This window comes from Lissotriton vulgaris, chromosome 1_1 (genome assembly GCF_964263255.1).
Source record: "Lissotriton vulgaris chromosome 1_1, aLisVul1.2, whole genome shotgun sequence".
Lineage (NCBI taxonomy): Eukaryota > Metazoa > Chordata > Amphibia > Caudata > Salamandridae > Lissotriton > Lissotriton vulgaris.
In genome coordinates this window covers 598,033,425-598,056,011 of record NC_141685.1, presented here as the reverse complement: position 1 = coordinate 598,056,011, position 22,587 = coordinate 598,033,425, and the positions used below count along the sequence as shown (strand labels likewise).

Below are 22,587 nucleotides of genomic sequence, written 5' to 3'. Positions count from 1 at the left end.
GTTCTTGCCAATGTTTGTTCACTTTCTGGCTGTTGCCTGACTCCAAGATGGCCGCCTATGAATCACACAGGGTATGTCCTTGAAATCCGCCTGACTCAAAGATGGCCGCCGCTATGGGAATCTCGTTTCCCACGAGATCGCAGTCTCATTCAAGCCTCCAGACTCACGTCTCTTCACTCGGCACTCACCGGCAGCCGATTTCTTCAGGCAGCTCACCCTCTGCACCTCTCCAGACGCTCCTCGGGCACCGGAGCAGTCAGACACGATCCAGGTGAGCTCCCGATTCCACTTCGTGGCTCGCAGGCGATGTCTCACGCATCAGGGATGAGCTTTTCTTCCGTTTTGGCGCGAACAGCGCTCTCACTTCTGGGCTCACCCACGGGGCTTCCGCAGTGCTCCAGGCGCCCTCTTGCAACCAGGGCATTAGGCAGGATCGGGGTGGGCTCCCGATTCCTCCTTACTTTAAATTCTCGCTTTCCTTCGCCGGCACCGTGCCAAACCTCACGCATCGGGCGTGAGGTTTTCCGACCTCAGATCTCCCTCGGGCTCCGCGTTCAGCGCTTTCAGCAGCGCTTGGCAGGCGGTCTTCGTGGGGCACCGTCCTCCACGCTGAGGCACTTTCTCTTCTCTTTTGGGGCTTGGCAGAGTCAGAGTGGGCTCCTGACTTCTGCTCGTGCAGCACTTACTAGTCTTTGCACGCTTCCTGCGTGAGTCGCGTTTTGGCACGAAGGGGTCTCTTCTTCTTCGAGCGTTTTAACGCTCGGTGCCTCGGCTCCCTCTTGGATCCCTCTCAACTGCTGGGGGAACAGGGTCACCTGCTACTGGCTTCTTGTTTCAGGTAGCAACTTCGTTTTCCTTGGTCAGCGTTTCCTTCTCCTCGAGGCTGCCTGGGGACAGGGCTCTCTTGTGGGGTTCTGTGGGCTAGGGTTAAGCCCTTCCCACCTTCGTCGCCAGTTGTAGCATCCTGCTACAATAATCACAGACACTATGGATTGCTAGTACTGGAGCTTTATTATTACACATCCATCCTTGTCCCTGTCCCTACTCTAACTGTCCCTTGTTCCTGTTCTCCGGCTCCTCCTGTTCCTGCTCCTCCCTCTGACTCCACCCCCCAACCACTAGACTACATCCCACAATACTACACTGATGCTGATCTCCGGCAAGACCCGGCCCACTTAAAGCCCTGTCAGTTACAAAACAGTAAAGAATTATTTTTTGCATTCTGGGGGTGAGGGTAAAAATGGAGAGCCTGATAGAGACCCGTCTCAACCTCTGCTTTTTAGAACTGCTGATTCTGAGCACCAGCAAGACCTGGCCCATTTAAAGCCCTGTCAGTTACAAAACAGTTAAGATTTATTTTTTGCATTCTGAGGGTGAGGGCAAAAATGGAGAGCCCGATAGAGACCTGTCTCAGCCCCTGCTTTTTAGAACTGCTGAGGCTGAGCACCAGCAAGACCCGGCCCACTTAAAGCCCTGTCAGTTACAAAACAGTTAAGATTTATTTTTTGCATTATGAGGGTGAGGGCAAAAATGTAGAGCTTGATAGAGACCCATCTCAATCCCTGCTTTTTAGAACTGCTGATGCGGAGCACCGGCAAGACCCGGCCCGCTTAAAGCCCTGTCAGTTACAAAACAGTTACTATTTATTTTTTTGCATTCTGAGGATGAGGGAAAAAATGGAAAGCCCAATAGTGACCCATCTCAACCCCTGTTTCTTAGAACTACTGTTGCTGAGCACCGGCAAGACCCGGCTCACTTAAAGCCCTGTCAGTTACAAAACAACAAGTCGCAATGTGCAAACGGAATTTTGCAAGAAATGTCTTTCTGACTCGCAAAGTACACTTTGCAACTCAGTGTGACTCAGTAGCTGGAGGGGGCTGAATGGAGCGTCCCCTCTTCTTACTGAACCACAATGCCATTTATCAATGATCTGCAACCACAACTGTAGCCTGGAGCAGTTAAACTAGGGAGTATCCATTTTCAAAGCTGAAGATGTTCCGAAGCGACACCTTACATCATGTGAGTGTGGGTACTCATCATTACGAGGGGGAGACAGTGGTCCAAGTGACTGCTGCATACTTCTCAAGTGACATTCACAGAAAGTCTTTTTTTTTTAATGCAGCACCTTCAAGGAACATGAGTTTTGTTAATTTAGCGATCTCTTTCTCCTCAGAGGTTTCATCACTGTGTTCACAGCGCCAATTCAATAATATTTCCATTGGTGTCTCCAGGTGAAAAAAACAACACACCATCTAACTAAAATACCATCCATCTGTAAGAAGATGAAACTAGATCACTCATTCTTTTTAAGGTCCACTGGTATGTGGGTGGTGGCTTAAAAAGACTTCTCTGACATCTGCTTCTGATTATCCCATAGAAGACCACAGTGAAGCACAGTGATGTCACAACCCACCATAACCCTCCCCTGGACAAAGGAGGATAGAAACACTCTGAAAGTCAAGAATAAGCAAAAACAATGTTCACAAGGAACTCATTTACCTAGTTAATACAGTTTCTGCAAGAAATGGTATGACTTGCTTGAATCAATCAGAGACAAAAAACAATCAATATTGTATAGATGTATAGATATAGAAGCCCACAGGACAGGTATCAAAACTGTACTCACTTCAGCCGAAATGAGTATAATTTATTTAGCATTTATAGTATTCAAAGTACAAAAAAGTAATAGCAGAAATATTCAGTTATGTATTTACACTATATAGATTTTCACATTCCAACGTGATTTTGTGAAGTCCAGTGAAGTGACCATAACAAGACAGTGATATAAATCTAGTGCTAAAGAAGGGGGAGGTGCTGGTTATTGGTATTTACACAAAGAGGAGCTCCTGGCAATTATAATACCATCAATTGTTATAAGTATTTTGATTTTCTTAGGCTCTCTCTTTCTACTAGCTGACGACGTTTCGACCGTCTTGTGATTCAGGGTCTTTTCAGGACAGGGATTCTGGAGACAGTTAGCACACAAGGGTGCCGGAAAGTAGAAATCTTCTTAGTTAGATTCTAGGTAATTTCCAGTGATGTCCAGAGGGAGTACATCCCTGACACGGCTAGCCAATGGGGCTGTTGGTGTAATTCACAGCAACCATAGCTACCAGGTGAAGGACATATCACGGAAGTGCCACGCAGTCAGAAGGAATCAAATTCCTGACGGCCTAAAGTGCAGTAATAAACTTACTCATTCACCGAACTCGAATCGGATTTTATTGAAGAACCAACTTGATTAATTCACTCACCGCTACCTATCAGATCTACGGTAACTGTAGTTGCCCCATTGGCTATTAGTGTCAGGGATATACCCCCTCTGGACATCACTGCAAATTACCCAGAATCTAACTAGGAAGATTTCTACTTTCCGGCACCCTTGTGTGTCAGTAGAGGAACATTAGCAACTAGAGCCCTCACAATAAGGTAAACCCCAAAAGAACATGTTTGTGAGGCATTTTAGGTATATCAAGGGTGTGAAAGCTCCTTTGAGAAGAGGTCCAATTTGAGCGTAGAAGGGGAACAGGAAGAAAATAACACCAATCACCCCTGCTTATCATATTAGACTAACAGGAGTCAGCTGGAAGAAAAATCACTGATTGTTGCAACTGCAGCAACAATGGGGCAAGATAACATGTTGTTATGTCAACAGAAAAGTAATCAATCCTTAAATTCTCTGTATCTAGAAGTGCTTTCTAGGTGTACTAACTGGCCACAATATGGTAACACTGATAAAGTATGCATGCCGCTTACATGGTGCACTGTTTGCACAGTCCTCATCTGTTGGAAATTACCATTTTATGCATGGTATTCCCCCAGATTTTTACCTTCTTTAGCTCCAACCATTTTTTGCTGGCCATAGGACACTTTATTTCTGCTATGCAGTTGTAAAGTGCGTATACTCTCACTCTTCAACCTGGCAAAATTGACAGGTACCTGATCAGCATGTTTATTATACTTATAAGTCTCTAGTATATGGTATTACCTGTTTCCAGTACCTGTAAATGAAATACTACAAGCGGGTTACAGCACTCATTGTCCCACTAAAGTACCAGTGTTGAATATGTCTGCAGGCAGCCAAGGCTCGTTTTATTAATTAAAATGTTTACTTACCTCGAATTATCCATATTCCGTTTTTAGCACCCCCACACTGCCCCTCCCCCGCCCTGCCTTTCTGCCCCACCGCAACTCCCTCCACGGGCCACGGCTGTCTGCAGGCCTGCCCCTGCAGCCTGGGAATGCAGTTTAAAAACAGCCATTTCAACATGGCAAAATAAACCTTTTGTTAGACCTGAACCTCAATTTTTAATGCTGAAAAGTCACTCCTATAGTAGTTCCTAAATGCCCGTAGCACAGGGGGGTGCTTCGCCTTTCAAAAGTAGGTTATGGAAATGTAATTTTCACATGCCCTAACAGTGCACCAACTCCAAAGTTGTTTTCCACTGTATCAAGTCTGGCTCCCCGTTGGAAAACACTGGGTTACACTATAACAAATTATAATGCTTAGTTTCAGTTTGGCAGCAGCTAGAAAAATGGTTCAAGGACTTATTGTTAAAATCCAACTTAATGGTCAAGTCGGATTTTATATTACTATTTTTCAAATGACACTTTTAGAAAGTTGTCATTTTCCTACCTATGACAAAAGGGGACATTCTGCCAGTGTCCAGTATCATCTGACTGCTGATGGATCCCCTGTGGTGATATGTGGATTACTACAAGACAGTGGACAAAATGATTGGATGTGGATAGGTGTTTTTCTTCCTTGTAGGGGGGCCTAGGGAGTTGTGCCCAATCACTTCATAAGTGTACCTACTCTGTCATTGGCAGGTGTTGCTCTCACCTGTGACTACCTTCCTTTTCTCTTGCTAGTCAGCTTGCCTCCAGCCCAGTAGGAGGGGAGGGCTGCCCCAGAATTGGTTTTGAAGTAATTTTTGTCAGTTTGGTGTCATTTTACTTATTAAAATGTGCTCTTTTCTATAAATTAGTTTGGGATTTTTCTTGTGTTGTGTTTTCACTTTCTTACTGTTTTGGTACTCCATAAATACTTTACTGCTTTGTGCCAAGCTACCAGAGTGTTAAGCACAGGTTTATTTAATAACTTTAGTGGTTCTCCTTGACAAGTATTGTGATTAATATTTGAGGATCTCATCCCCCAACTAATACTCACATTTCTTACATCTTCTTTATTGTCATTCTTATTAAGTACTAAAGACTTATAAAGGCAAATAAGTGTTGACCAACAAAGGCAACTAAGCACTACATGGAAGTGAAAGTCTAAGAATAATTTATTATCCCTTACCCAGAGAAAGGGAAGAATCCAAGCCATGTGGAAACATATTTTGCTGCAAAATCCATGTAAATGTATCACACACATGTCAGTCCTGAGTCAATGGTCAGACTATGTCCTCAAACTATTTGCAAAATCCTTTCAGTAACCAGACATTTGATTTGCTCCTGATCTTGAGGGAGGGGGTGGGGAGGAGGGCTTGCACCTGTCAGGAAAGACATTTTGGGAGTTTAGTAATCTTTCCTAATACTTGAAATTTAGGAATCTACAGGTGAACATTTTTCGGACACTAATGGGATTTTTGAGTCTGTTTTTGGTTTGGACAACCCAATGTTGTTTCACAGTCCAGCTTCTGCAGACTCATTGACAAAATGCTTTCTGCAAGAACCTCATTAGAGTTCTCGATTCAAGTAGTGTGATATGCTGTTGTGGTCGTGTATTGAAACTGTTTGTATTTTTGTTCACCCTGCCCTTTTCTCCAAAGTGGATTTTGTTTAGCAACGCTTAGAGGACTTATGGAAGAAAAAAGGGATATTCAAAACATTAGTTCCTTTATGATCATACTTCTCTCATCTATTGGTACTAACACTGACATACTTTTGTTTTCTTCCACTACAAAACTCTCTCATGATTCTTCTCCATTCTTACGTTTGTGTTTCGTCTTCTTTCTGCTGGTTCCTCTTACACTTTATTATGTGTCTTTGCAATGGTGTATGGTAGCAAAAGACTTTACTATGCGATCCACTTTTCCCTTCTCAAAATTACCTCCAGCTGCAGACAGAACTCTTCTTAGGCGATGTTGGTAGTATGAAAGGTTTCTAAAAGACATATTGCAGTTCATAGCAGAAACTCTACACCCAGTGGGATGACATTCTTGTAAATGATATGTAGGACACAATATTTATGTCAGATAATATTTCTGAAAATGTTATTCCGACATCAAACCAATGTGGAGGTAGTTAGACTGAAGTTCAGATGCTTAATGTAATGTAGACAGTGCAATAAGCAAACTTCTTTGCTGCCTATCCCTGGATAGTGTGTGCAAAATAATAGACTATACTTTCAGCCCTTTTAATGCAAAATTGATTATAAGGAAGATCTGTATGGATGAATATACCTAGGATAAAATGTGTGAAATTTTCACGACTTATACACACATATATGCCATTAATAGGGGGCCTAGACAGTGCAACGCTTTATGCACATTCATATAAATGTTTGATGGAGTGTTATATGAGACTGATGGATTCAGCTGAGGGTGTAATTTGCACATGGTTATCCTTACTCTTAACAAGACACAAGGTCACTGCAAAACATCAAGCACAAGTAAGTAATTTAATGGCACATCCAGACAACATGTGAGGCACAACCTATAAATCCCAGATGCACGCTCTGGTTTTGGTGTTCTGAGCTCCAAAACAGGCCTGCGATTACCAAATCATTATAGGTATACAAGAAAGACTAAATAAATCCATATATAAATATGAAAAAGAAGGCCTGTTGAGATTGATAGTGGATTTGCCTCCTGCATCACACCACAGCCCCTGTAAAGGTATCAGCCTTTAGATGATAGATGCCCAGGTGGCATTCACTGCAGGTTCAGAGACAGGGCTGCTAACCCTTATTCCAGATGTGAACTACTTGAGATGGTGTCAATAAACAGGCCTGTAATGTTTCTTGACTAAACAATTCCTCTTTTACAAACCTCGGACCCAATGTTACACGGGGACTTTCTAGGGAATGCTTGTTGAGGAACCTAAATGACATATTTCCCAGTGTAGCTCAAGGGAGGCATATATTACTGCTGCTGCTTAATGATCACCAAAAGACGATTCACTTACAGGGTTTCTTTTACTATTTACAGCAAAATATCAAGGAGCTTATTATGAGGGCTCCTTTGTGGGCACGTCGGAGGGAGTAAATGTGCATCACTGAAGTTAAAGGTAACGTGGCTCTCAATTCATAGCTGGATACCTGTACCGTTGCCGACCATCTTTAAAGCAGGCCCTAGATATTTGGCAAAGAACATATGACGATTTGACATTGAACATACATCTTCTGTTTGCAGTTTCATCATCCACTCGCCCTTAAAACTGTGGAATTATCCAAAATCCTAAATTGGAAACATTCATCCTCTCGCTTCATGTTGTTCGTGTGAACATGAATAGGCCTTTTTGAAAAACTGCTGCTGTAGGTGGGGATGACATTCAAATGTAATTCATTCACCAAAATCGTGCACATGTTTTTAAAAATAACCTATATGTTTACATTTGGGATGACAGTGTCAGATTTGGTGCAGAAACATTGGCACGGCTCGGTGATGTATACCTAGAAGGAGGCTTGAATTTCAGTCTTTTAAGTCTATTTGAAGAACTGTGATCTTGAGAATATATCTTCAAGCTCGAAATATCTCTCCAGCCAGCCAAAGGTAGCTGCATTTCAGAATGTCAACAACACTGGGAGCTTTGGGTGCATGTTACACGAGCCACAAAAGGGACGGCCAATGGCTAAGAATGAGGCCAGGTGTTTCCACAATAAACCACAAAAACCAAACGAACAAGCACTGGCAGTGGCAATGGCTCAGACTTTGCCGATGTAGGACAGCCAACGAAACCACTTTGCCAATGCCCGACCAGCCATACTAAAAGTATAGAAAGCAATACAAATATTGCTTTCCATAGTTTCAAGATCACCTCAGAGTTGAGTGATGCAAAGTACTTACATCTGCAAGTGCGTCACATATGTTGCAGCAATGTTATGATGCAATGCACGTTGTGTTATACAGTGCGGTGGGCATCTTGAAAGCATTGTTTTCTATACTTTTAACAATCCACCTTTGTCAATGCTAGAAATGTTTAAAAGCCTCTGGCACTGGCATTGCCAATGGAGGCTACCACCATGGAGAGAGCATTGGGTAATGCAATGGGATCCAGGACATCTCCAAGGCTGCGATCTGGTGCTTGGCACGCTTCAAAGATGCTTGGAGAGGGAGGCTCTTTGGAGAAAAACACGAAATGGAGAACATCCGGGCATTACCCAGACCGCCATCTTCCACCAGGCGCTCTTCCAAGGACCATCAGGAGGGAAGGCAGGATTGGAGAGATGGGGCCATTAGGGAGGGATAAAGTAAAGAGCAAGACTGCTCTGAAAACCAGGATATGCACTCCTATGGACTGCTAAACAAGAAATGACATAGAAAAAAACTCCAGCAATAATAGAGGAAAGTGAGTTCCATGAAAGCAGAACTGGTAGGCTACAACCTAACCAATTCAAAGTAAGAAAAAACGAACCTTGCAGAATACGGAGGAAAGTCACCCATAAAAATCAGGGTGCTAAGAATGACAAGGCATCCAATCTCGAGCAATGGCTGACTGTGTGTAGCATTGAATGTAAAGTGGAGCTATAGCAAAAAGAAGAATGATGGAGAAATATTGTTGAGACTTCAGGTTAGGAATTCAATAACATGCTGCCATCTAGTGATTGGCTGCAAAAGTCATCTTAGTAAAAAATGAGGGTTGATATTATTACTTTGAAGGCTAGGATTTCATGAGCCACATATGTATTTGTGGAAGAAAATGGTGTAATAATTATTCTCATAACATATTTTAAAGTGAGAAGCTCCTTGAAAAATACAATGATTCTCATAACATATTTTAAAGAGAGAAACTACTTTAAGAATAAGTGCCTTGAGGCGAGTTCAATTACTTTTCAGATGCTTTAATAATAATAATAACAATAATACTGGATTTTATAGAGCGCGAACAGCTACCTCACGAGGAGGTGTCCCGGCGCTAGAAGACCACAGAAGTCCTGGGGCAAGGATAGGAGAGCTAGCGTGGCTGGGTGAAGAGCCAGGTCTTTAGCATCTTCTTAAAGCAGGGTTCAGATGGAGCCTGCTGGATTGCTTGAGGTAAGGAGTTCCACAGAGCGGAGACGTTTGCTGAAAAGGTACGGCCGCCGAGGCGGGCCTTTTTTGCTCGTGGGACGACCAGCTGGACACGGTCATTTGACCGTAGTGCACGGCTTTGGGAATATCTTGGAAGGCGTTTTTTTAGGTAAAGTGGGCAGGAGCCATGCAAAGATCTGAACGCAAGCGTCAGAGCTTTGAATTTTATCCGGTTGGCCACAGGGAGCCAATGCAGGGTTCGAAGATGCGGAGAGACTGACTGCCTGAAAGGGATTCGCAGTAACAGTCTCGCAGCCGCATTTTGGACTACCTGAAGTTTATGGGTTAGGAATTTTGGGAGGCCCAGGTATAGACCATTGGCATAGTCCAGCCGTGAGGTGACAGTTGCATGGACTACCATTTTCCTGCAGCTCTCTGGTAGAAGTTTAAGAATTTTTCGGAGGTTTCTTAGTTTACTCAAACAGCAACCAGCCACTTGTTGGATATGGGAGGTAAAGGACATTTTATCATCCCATCTCACTCCAAGGTTTTTGGCCGAGTGACTGGGCGAGGGGGGGGGGGCCCATCTCCAAAGGCCACCAGAGCTCTGGGGCGGGGGTGGGACCCTTACCGAAAAAGATAACTTCGGTTTTATTGGCATTTAGTTTTAATTTGTTAGTGTTCATCCAGTGAGCAATGTCCTGGAGACAGCCTTTAAAGTTTGAGAAAGATTCCTGCGTCATCTCAGAGTATGGAAATACCAACTGGGTGTCGTCGGCATAAGAAATTGCCTTGACACCCCAGTTGGCAATTAGCGTAAAGAGGGGGGCCAGATAGATGTTGAACAAGAGAGGGCTGAGGGCCGAGCCCTGCGGGACTCCACAGCTGAGGGTTTTAGGTGTGGAAGAAATCGTCCCAAGTGCCACCTTCTGCGTTCTCTGAGATAGATAGGAGTTTATCCACCTCAACGCTTTGTCTTGAATGCCTATCTCTGCCAGCCGGCTGAGTAATCTAGCGTGGTCCACCGTATCGAAGGCGGCCGACAGATCCAGGAGTACCAGCATAGCTGAACTTCCTGCATCCATCGACCACCTCACTGGCTCGGCTACCTCTAGGAGCGCTGTTTCAGTGCTAAAGCCGGGCCGAAAGCCAGATTGAGTTTCATGTAGAATGTTGCTGGTTTCCACAAATTTACTCAGTTGGCGTTGTATCACTTTTTCCAGCATTTTTCCCGGGGCGGCTAGGAGGGATATTGGGCGGAGATTCGTGAGGTCGTCTGGGTCCCCGTTTGGTTTTTTCTTTAGGGGAAGGAGAGTAGCATGCTTCCAAACGTCTGGGAAGATTCCTGACGTGATGGAAGAATTCCAGATACTTTGAAGTGTGGGCGCTACCGAGTCCGCTATGGCGCTCCATAGTTTAGCTGGACAGGGGTCATCAGGGGAGCCGGATTTACAGCGGCTGAGTTCCTGCCTCACCTCATTCAGAGGGATATGCATGAACTGGGTGAGGGTTTCTCCAGGCTCGCCATTGTTCATTGTGTCCTGCTTCACAGTATTTATTACTGGGCCAAAGGAGTCATACACTTTCTTAATTTTATGATCGAAGTATTCTGAAATTTGCTCGCATAGTAATGGTGTGGGAACAACCTCTCTTTCAATGCATTGAGGTTTGAGGAAGGACTGTACAACTTTAAAGACTTGTTTACTGGACTGTTCTGCCTGTAGAATCGAGTCCGCGTAGAAGCGCGAATTACCTAGTTTCAGGAAGCCAAAAAGGTAAAACAGTCACATCTTCACCAACAGTATGTAAAGTTTAAATAATCAAAGAATAGCTGTAAGGAAAAAGGTCCAGATTGCGTTGCTTATGTCTAAGCGCTGGGCCCTACACACTATGAGGCAGGGTGCATGCTAGAAGTGGAAGGTGACCGTGGACACATCCATTCTGCTGAACATGGTGTGTGTTCTGTGGGGTTATCTTCAGGTGAATGCAGTGGGCAATACTTTCTGAACCAGTTCTTGAATCAGTCACAAACATAGACGGATTATCACATTCGCTGCGATGCGAATTCCGCACAGTGCTGGGACATTCCAATCTTGGGCGTGAGAATTGCTTTTAGGATTGTTTATGTGCAGGAAGAGACACATTCCTACACATACACAATCCTCCCCTGCACACAGAAACCCTTGCACTGTGGTGCAAGGGTGCCTGTGCTGGCGCTAAGTTGTTAAACTTAGCACCATCGCAGGGGGAAACGCAAGGCTGCACCATATCCTTGTGAATATGGTGCAGCCTGGCGGAGAGAGGCTTAAAGCCAAGAAGGCTTACGCCTCTCTCCGCCACTTCCTTGTGAATATCCCCCTGTAAGTACTCCCTGTTCAAGTGCACCTGTGCTTTGCTGGAATATTGGCGTATAAAAATTAGCCCCTCTATGGGGTTGCTGACTGTCGAGCATTCAGGGTAGGCCAGAAAATGCCAAAGTCGGATTGAATTACACAAATTAGCTTGAAATAAAAGGACTCTCTTTACTGTTGAGGAAAATCATAATAGGACCTTTATCATAGAGAAAAATGCAAATTACGTGTTTACCATTACAAGAAGGTTGATAACCAGGACCACCCCTATTTATGTTTTTCACTGTAATGGATTGAGCTATTCTAAATCCAGGACCAAAACGTCAGAAAATATTAAAAGGTTGAGAGTGTTATGTAGATGGAAACTTGCTATACATTTTAAGTCTGAAAAAGTTAGAAAAAATATTTAAGATTGTTGAAAGCAAATATTATTTCTCCCTTTATTGTACATGTCTATTTGCCTGAAACTCCAGAATAGATAATGGGTTTTTGCTCTATATAACTGCATTGCTTACAGTACGTTGTGCATTTCTTGCATAACTGATAGTTATTCGTAGTTCTAGTTCTTTTGAATTAATCTTGTATTTTACCAGTAATCAGTGAAGTAATTGTAAATGTGTTTTATTGGCTCAGACTTGGACATTTTCTTAAAGTTTTGGATGCGTTGCTGTAGTTCAAAGCTTAGTAGCTACTTGCCCCTGTGCCAAAATTAAAGCAAGCATTGGCAAAGCCAGTAGCTCTGGAATGCAGTCTGAAACGTAACTAAAACATTACATAAGTTTGCTGCAGATAAAGAACAAAATACGAAACAAACAAGCAATGGCAAAGCTGATGGCTGCGGTGCTGACTGCTGACATCTGGCTATAATGATGCTTGTTTTGTCAAGGTTTTGTAAAATTTTATTGTTTTAGTAACTTGTGGACCAGCATCAATATATAAAAAAATTGGCTAGAATCAACAATATGTGTTTTCGTCTCACAATGGAATATTGCTATAGTAGTCCTTGGCACTGAAGTGAACTACTTTGTTAGGGGATGGGCTCCATGTGTAAGAGCAGAATTGTGTCACTCAGAGTGAAGTTAGCCAGTGGTTCAAGTGGGCTGACCCAAATCCCCCACACTGTATGCTGCAGTGGGCAGAAAACAAATGTGAATGGCACAACAATAGAAGGCTGGCTGAAAGCCCACATGAGTCAATATCTTGAATTTATACTTTTTGTAAAATCAAAGGCCTAAACAGTATTGTTTTTATATGTTTAATGCATCGGTCAGATAGTAAATTTCATGTGTGATGAGTCAGTGTACTTGTGAGGTGTAAATAGTCTCTGGAAGCCCTTCATAATAGGCAGAATGATACATAAACTTCGAGTAGCATATAGTGAGAGGCCAATATTCCCCAAAACGGAGCCAAAACTAATTAATTCGATAAAGATTTGGTAGCAGTAGGTCTTTCAGATAGGTGCTTTGTCAATCCAGACCAAAAAAAACGATTTCAAGAGTCTGTTGCTTAAAGTCTAATAGAGGAAACCACAAGGACAGTCCTCTGCGTGCGTTTGTGCCCAATGGAAATGGTGTTGGGCCATTAAACGCCGAGGATGCTGCCCTGCTATCGCCATGCCGCGCAATACTTGACATTGTTTCCTTGGTGGGTGGACGGGCCGGTTTTAAAATGGCAGAGGCTCGTACAGACGTCGTCTCGTGCACTGCTTGATGCACTTTAAAAAGTGACGCTTAAACCCCCACTCTGCGAAGCTCGCAGAGGGCGTGGCCCAGTGCTCATTTCTGCGTGTTCGTTCATCTTCACTTTGCATCCTTGATCGCAGCCTTTGTAATTGTTTGCATTTCAAACCCCTAACTGGAACAAATGGTATGTTCCCGGACGGTAAACATGTAGACCAAAATACTCCATTCCTCAGTGAGTATGTAATTCGCGGCTGTTATCATTCCAGAGCTTTTGTGACCTTCATACGGGTGACAAGGATTAAAATATTTCTCTTCAAGACATTTTGCCAGTTGTCAAGGATGTGTAATCTCACTTCCTCGAAGCATCCACCTGATTAGGGTTGTGAGCGCATGTGGTGCTTGCCGCCTGGGCCTTCATTCTTTTCACACACCAAGGGCCTTATTAAAGCTGACCTGCTGACCCGCGACCCCAGCATGAGCCTCTGTTTGTCCAGGTATCAATCACTATTATACGTGGTACAATATTTATCACACCCATTAATTACCAATTGCAATGAAGGTGGCTGGTCAAGGCGGCCAGGATTTAAGTGGGGAAGAGTCTCAGTAATTACAGAGACACACAGATTTTGGAGCTGGAGGCATCAAAATCGGCATGTTATCTCCCAGTACGGGAATAGATGCTATTTATCTCACCTGATAAATTTCAAACCCTGAGGTGAAAGATTGTATCAAGTGCAAGAAACACAACATGTACCACCACAAAGGCACTTTAACAAAGGCGATTTAACGAATAAACATGTTGCAGTTCGTGTAGGGCTGCATGGAATAAATATCAAAATAATATTGAATGGCGTGAAATATTCATACAAAGTGCTATTTTAAGACATGGCGCCATATCCCCTGGAGTGAGCACTGCTAAATTAATAGGCAGTCTCTATTTGTTTTAGTCTGACTGGTGTCTCAAGTAGTTGAACAGCGATGACAACACTATTTTCCACCTTAAACAGTGGTAAATGGTTGCTTGTCACTGGAACTTTAAAGTAATGTGCGGCTTTTGGCTGGAAATGTAGCAGCCCTTACATTTAAGGTAAACAAAAGATAATAAACTGGCATAACAGAACGTTTTAAACCTAACAGCTCTATCAAAACAAAACAGAATGCAACAAAATGACTGCAGAGCTAGACAACAAAATCCCATTTTGCAATAATGTAGCACAAAAACACATAACATGACAATACTACACAACACATATGCACATACTTTCTTTTCACACATGACTACCTCCAGAATCCTCTTTTCATAATACAGTTGTAAAAGTTATTTGGATCAAACACTGCCTTAACTTACCATCAAGGATAAGAATGTTGCCCAGTCAAAAATGTTTTGTGATTCTACTCATGGTATCTGCCACCGCTTTGGGCTGTCTAGAGTTTTGAAAAGTTAAGGTGCTTGAGCAGACATATTTTACCACTTTATACCATGGTAAATTTTTGCTTCTCTTATAAGACAATCACATTTATCATTTATATGTTATGTTATGCTACGTTATGCAGATTTGTAGATTGCACCTTAACCCAGGAGTGTATATTATCACTGAGTAGGTGTGAGTCTAGGGATATAAAACTGGCTGCTGCCAGCCATCCAGGGGGCACCATTCACCCCAAGGCCAATGAATACCTGTAAGATATGGAGGACTTCGGGGACCCTCATCACATTCTGCAAGGGGGGCTTCATTTTTAGGGCTCGCCTGCTGTGCGCATGCGCATAGCTGGCGAACCTCTATGGTGATTCCACTGGCGATTGCATGTAGTGCATGTGCTTTTTAGGTGATTGCGCAAGCGCAAGCCCTAAAAAGCGCGTGCACAATGCCACCAGCCACCTGCCTGCCTGCCTCGTATTACCACATCAAAGGCAGCCCAGCCTCCCTCCCACAGCTTCTCTAATTATTCACGGCCGGCCGGCCGGCCGGCCGTACTTTACATCACGCCTGTTAGACCATGAAGTTCCGTCCTGTGGGATTTTATAATAAATTGATCTGTAAACTTCGTTACATAAACAGCTACGCATTTGAATTAAGTTACATACTAGGAATTTAACGACAATATTCAATTTTTCCAATATTTTCATCGAACAATAAATGCTAGGGAATTTTTAAAAAAAGCACCTTTACAAGCGTGGTCTCGAAGGCACGGACCTTCATAATGGCTGTCACGGATGCAGCTGCTAGTGACTTTTTCCATTTAAACTGATCAAAATAACGTGGCATCTGCGCTACTAGTGCATGGCCATTGGCCACGGTTCTAGAAAAATAAATAACAAATGTATTGTGTCTGCGGAACAGTCGTTCTTTCCAGTTGCGATGTATAATGTGTGCAAACAGTTGTATGTCCCGCCACACCGCCCTCTGCACTTGCACTGCAGCGGAAAAGAACTAGTTAAGTCGCGAGTTCTGAATGGCTGCCTGACCAAATCGAAAAGACTTTGATCTAATCAGAGCAAGGGACAAAATATAAAAAGTGACATGACTACTCTTTGCCCAAGAGAGCAGTGGCTGTTAAAGTTGTTGTGACTTTTATTGCCTGTACATTCGGTGAGTCCCTTAAGTGATCCCTTCAAACACCTCAGTATTTGAATCTTCACTACTTAATGTGAAAGAGCTATAATTTTTCCAGCTTATTCAACCTTTGTAGCGTGCACACTACCGACCATATACCAGAGCGCATATGCACTGGTCTAGTACTCCGCCCCGCCGTTTCCAGATAGCAGTGGGCCAGTGGCGCAATGGATAATGCGTCTGCCTATGGAGCAGAAGATTCCAGGTTCGACTCCTGGCTGGCTCGACTCCACGCTGCAAAGTGCTCTTTTCATCCCTTTGTTAAGAAGTGCAATTATTAAGGACAGCATGAAATTAGACGAGTGTTAAAGAGTAACTCTACTATACTTTGCCAAAATCGCGGCATTTTAATTAAAACATATAGAGGGGAAATGGACAAAAATATCATTTTTTTATTTAATAGCGTAAAACAAAAGATGCATTCCCGGATGCTCTGTTTTAATTGTAAAGAAAAGAAAGGTTACAGTCGTCTTGACAAAGAACTTATTTTTTATGGTAAAATAAATTATTGTGACATACACATATAGCGCACTATTATAGTTGAACCAAATCTAACCGTCTCTTAGAGGAACACCGGGTGATCGGGGAGGGGGGGGGGGGGGGGGTGGGGGGAGGAAGGAGTGTGTGCTTTTCTTTTTTTTCTTGAAACATGACTAAGAAAGCTGTGTGTCAACGCAGGCCCGACGGCTGCTCCTTGATGCAATACATCGTGTGGTTTTATTTTAAAAAATACTTTTATGCCTATAATGCCAGATTTGATTAATTAATTGTATTTTAAACCCATCTCCATATGCATTGGACTAGGCCTCTACTTGTTTATAGAAATACTTTTCTCTGCTTGCTGCCACTAAGATGTATTAACATCAGTTTCCTAAAAGAGATCAAGGTTGTGTTTAATGGACAAATGCATGTACTCTTCGGGAACAGTCGAATTAGCACATCTAACATCAAAAACATCATTAGCGGCGCATGTGAAAATGGCTCGAGGTATCTTGCGAACTGGGAAAGTACTGTAATTGCAAAATTGCAGGTTTCATGGACGTAGTGCTTACTTAAAATGGAGCCAGCTTTTGCTCCTTTTGCAGGCATTACTTTCAACCTTCAGACCTCGGTTTTAAAAAACATACCTAGCTTGGAATGTACCTTAGACTTTTTCTATTGGGTCTCAGGTGTTTTGCGTTCAGTGAAATTCATCAATACCCAGAATGCACCGATGCACCCACCACAGAGCTCAACAGATGCACCCACCACGCAGCTCCACCGAGGCACCCACCACACAGCTCCACCGAGGCACCTACCACACAGCTCCACCGATGCACCCACCACACAGCTCCACCTATGCACCCACCACACAGCTCCACCGAGGCACCCCCACACAGCTCTACAGATGCACCCACCAGACAGCTCCACCTACACAGCTCCACCGATGCACCCACCACACAGCTCCACCGGTGCACCCAGCACGCAGCTCCACCGATGCACCAACCACACAGCTCCACCGATGCACCCACCACACAGCTCCACCGATGCTCCAACTAAGCTCCACCAATGCACCCACCACACAGCTCCACCAATGCACCCACTAAGCTCCACCGATGCACCCACCACCCAGCTCCACCGATGCACCCACCACCCAGCTCCAACAATGCACCCACCACACAGCTTCACCGATGCACCCACCACACAGCTCCACCTACACAGCTCCACCGATGCACCCACCACACAGCTCCATTGATGCACCCACCACACAGCTCACCCGATGCACCCACCACCACCGATGCACACACCACACAGCTCCACCTACACAGCTCCACCGATGCACCCACCACACAGCTCCACCGATGCACCCACCACACAGCTCCACCGAACGACCCACCACACAGCTCCACCGATGCACCCACCACACAGCTCCACCGATGCACCCACCACACAGCTCCACCGATGCAGCCACCACACAGCTCCACAGACACAGCTCACCCGATGCACCCACCACCCAGCTCCACCGATGCACCCACCACACAGCTCCACCGATGCACCCAACACACAGCTCCACCGAGCCACCCACCATACAGCTCCACCAAGGCACCCACCACACAGCTCCACCAATGCACCAACCACACAGCTCTACCGAGGCACCCACCACAAAGCTCCACAGATGCACCCACCACACAGCTCCACAGATGCACCCACCACACAGCTCCACCGAGGCCCCCGCCACACAGCTCCACCGAACGACCCACCACACATCTCCACCGATGCACCCACCACACAGCTCCACCGATGCAGCCACCACGCAGCTCCACCGATGCACCCAGCTCCACCAAAGCACCCACCACACAGCTCCACCGATGCACCCACCACACAGCTCCACCTACACAGCTCCACCGATGCACCCACCACACAGCTCCACCGAGGCACCCACCACACAGCTACACTGATGCACCCACCACACAGCTCCACCGATGCAGCCACCACACAGGTCCACCGATGCAGCCACCACAGAGGTCCACCGATGCACCCAACACACAGCTCCACCGAGCCACCCACCATACAGCTCTACCAAGGCACCCACCACACAGCTCCACCAATGCACCCACCACACAGCTCTACCGAGGCACCCACCACAAAGCTCCACAGATGCACCCACCACACAGCTCCACAGATGCACCCACCACACGGCTCCACCGAGGCCCCCACCACACAGCTCCACCGAACGACCCACCACACATCTCCACCGATGCACCCACCACACAGCTCCACCGATGCAGCCACCACACAGCTCCACCGATGCACCCAGCTCCACCAATGCACCCACCACACAGCTCCACCAATGCACCTACCACACAGCTCCACCTACACAGCTCCACCGATGCACCCACCACACAGCTCCACCGAGGCACCCACCACACAGCTACACTGATGCACCCACCACACAGCTCCACCGATGCAGCCACCACACAGCTCCACCGATGCAGCCACCACACAGCTCCACCAACATAGCTCCACCGATGCACCCACCACCCAGTTCCACCGATGCACCCACCACACAGCTCCACCAACACAGCTCCACCGATGCACCCACCACACAGCTCCACCGATGCACCCACCACACAGCTCCACCTACACAGCTCCACCGATGCACCCACTACACAGCTCCACACATGCAGCCACCACACAGCTCCACCGACACAGCTCCCTCGATGCACCCACCACCACCAATGCACCCACCACACAGCTCCACCGATGCACCCACCACACAGCTCCACCTACACAGCTCCACAGATGCACCCACCACACAGCTCCACCGATGCACCCACCTACACAGCTCCACTGATGCACCCACCACACAGCTCCACCGATGCACCCACCACACAGCTCCACCGAACGACCCACCACACAGCTCCACCGATGCACCCACCACACAGCTCCACCGATGCACCCACCACACAGCTCCACCGATGCAGCCACCACACAGCTCAACCGACACAGCTCCACCGATGCACCCACCACCCAGCTCCACCGATGCACCCACCACACGGCTCCACCGACACAGCTCCACCGATGCACCCAACACACAGCTCCACCGAGCCACACACCATACAGCTCCACCAAGGCACCCACCACACAGCTCCACCGATGCACCCACCACACAGCTCTACCGAGGCACCCAACACAAAGCTCCACAGATGTACCCACCACACAGCTCCACTGATGCACCGACCACACAGCTCTACCGAGGCACCCACCACAAAGCTCCACAGATGCACCCACCACACAGCTCCACAGATGCACCCACCACACAGCTCCACCGAGGCACCCACCACACAGCTCCACCAAACGACCCACCACACAGCTCCACCGATGCACCCACCACACAGCTCCACCGATGCACCCACCACACAGCTCCACTGATGCACCCAGCTCCACCAATGCACCCACCACACAGCTCCACCTACACAGCTCCACCGATGCACCCACCACACAGCTCCACCGAGGCACCCACCACACAGCTACACTGATGCACCCACCACATAGCTCCACCGATGCACCCACCACACAGCTGCACCGATGCAGCCACCACACAGCTCCACTGACATAGCTCCACCTATGCACCCACCACCCAGCTCCACCGATGCACCCACCACACAGCTCCACCGACACAGCTCCACCGATGCACCCACCACAAAGCTCCACCGATGCACCCACCACACAGCTCCACCGAGGCACCCACCATCCAGCTCCACCAAGGCACCCACCACACAGCTCCACCGATGCACCCACTACACAGCTCCACCGATGCACCCACCACACAGCTCCACCGAGGCACCCACCACACAGCTCCACAGATGCACCCACGACACAGCTCCACAGATGCACCCACCACACAGCTCCACAGATGCACCCAGCTCCACCGATGCACCCACCACACAGCTCTGCCGAGGCACCCACCACACAGCTCCACCGATGCACCCACCACACAGCTCCACCGATGCTCCAACTAGGCTCCACCAATGCACCCACCACACAGCTCCACCAATGCACCCACTAAGCTCCACCGATGCACACACCACTCAGCGAAACCACAGCATCGCTCAGCGCAACCACAGCATCACTCAGCACCACAGCATCACTCAGCGCAACAACAGCATCACTCAGCGCAACAACAGCATCACTCAGCGCAACCACAGCATCACTCAGCGCAACCACAGCATCACTCAGCGCAACCACAGCATCACTCAGCCCAACCACAGCATCACTGGTTCAAATATGTTCTTTCAATGTTTCAAGCTGTTTTCAAGCTTTCATGCTTTATTACAAATCACAAATTTTCGTCACAATATAAAACACTGAACATAATCTTGACAAAAGTTATTTACAAAAGTTTAAGCTATTGCCATTACAAATTAAATAACTTATTTAAGTATTAATTATTTAAAAAAATTAAAAGCCATTGTTATTTGTAATATCAATACATCTAAGTCACGTAAATACAAAACATGTTGCATTACAAATGCTATAGGTGTTTGCGAAAGTTATAACTATTGGCATTGTAAATGACAAAGCTATTAATTTAGCTAGTTTAAAAAATAACACATAAATAAAAATAAATTCATTCATAAGACCAATAGCTCAAACTTTCCTAATACGAGCCCTATTGCATTTCCAATGCTTGTTGTAATATGTCACTATGTGAGTATAGCAGGAGGCTCTCAAGTGTAGCAGCAGGTTGTTCCACTCTTTCGGAATGATGAGGAGGGTGAGTAGAAATTTCGGCCACCAGATCTGGTTTTCTGTATGTGTGGCATGTGTGCAAATAGGCGTTCAGACGAGTTGCGGTATCTGGAAAGTTTATGAAAGCAGATGCAATTGTTCAGGTATACTGTGCCAGTGTTATGTAGCACCTTCAAAGTGTGGGTGAGGAGTTTGAGTTGTGTTTGTGTATGGAGAGCAAGTGGAGCTGATTCAGGTGTGGTAATACTGTTTTTATGCAGTGCTCAATACCCCTGACAAGGCACTGAAGCAATGTACAGCAAGTAGCATGCTCCTCCAGCACCCAAAGTTAGTTATTAGTCCAGTGGTTATTGTTAAATATTGTGATTAGTCATGCGTGCTCAACAATAAATTACTTGCATTTACTGCAGCTACTTTTTTATATATTATATTGATGCCACTTATGTGTGATCATTAGTGAGGTTTTGACGAGTAGCAGTGTTGGGGCGACCTTTGACCCTGCTTGCAGGCAGGTCGCCCCCACACCGCTACTCATCACCTGTCTGCCGGATTGCCTGGTTCCTGCCTCCTTGCTGCCTGCCTCCATGTTCCTGGGCTCTTTTTCCCTCCCATTCGCCCTGCGCGCCAGTTCCCCCGCCCCCCCCAACGCTCTCGAACCAGCCCTTCCCGCAGCTGCCTCCCTGCGGCCCCGCCCCCCAGCACACCCATTGGCCTCCCCGCTCCCGCTTCCCAGCAGCTCCTCCCATCCAAGCCTTCTCAAATGCAGGCCGAGAAGCGGCCGGTGCAGCAGGCTCGTTGCTGGCGCACTGAAGGCGCGCCCAAGGCAAGCCCTTCTGCTCCCATCCGCACCTGGACCACGCCCAGCACCAGAACTCCTGGGCCCCACGAACGCCACAACACCAGAATCCACTACAACGGCAGCACCCTCCACGCACTCAATGCTGGCCGAAACCATACCTTCTTCCATGCCGACCCGAAACGGACCCACGGATCCTTCTCCTGCCGCACCTGCAGCTTCACCTGCGACCGAAACACCAAACCTCCAAGGACTGGACCCAACCACCTCCGCTGCATACTCCTCAACACCTGCTCCGCACGCAAACACGCCATCGAGCTCTGGGATCTGCTCGACACCCCCGCCTGAGACGTGGCCTTCCTGACCGAGACCTGGTGGAATGACGCCTCGGCGCCCAACATAACCATAGCCATCCCAGACGGCTACAACATCACCCACAGGGATCCCGTCAACAGAATCGGAGGAGGAATAGCCATCGTCCACAAGTCCACCCTCAAAGTAGCCACCCACGCAGACGACACCCTCAACACCGCCGAACACCTGCACTTCCGGATACACACCGACCCCAACACCACCCTCACAGGAACCCTCATCTACAGACCCCCCGGACCCCGGGCTCAGTTCAGCAACACCATCGCCGACCTCGCCAGCACCCACGCACTCGCCTCCATGGACTACATCCTCCTCCGGGACCTGAACTTCCACCTCAAGAAGAACAACAATGCCAACTCCACC

General features: G+C 46.7%; 1 protein-coding gene and 1 non-coding gene across 2 annotated transcripts in view; both read left to right on the top strand.

Annotated features, from left to right (window-relative positions):
• The window catches only part of DDAH1 (dimethylarginine dimethylaminohydrolase 1), a 629,612-nt gene that overhangs the window by 277,875 nt on the left and 329,150 nt on the right, over positions 1–22,587 (top strand). The gene's annotated exons all lie outside the window — the stretch shown is intronic.
• On the top strand, positions 15,978–16,050 carry TRNAH-AUG (transfer RNA histidin (anticodon AUG)). The gene has a single exon. It is a non-coding gene; the product is annotated as a tRNA-His (tRNA).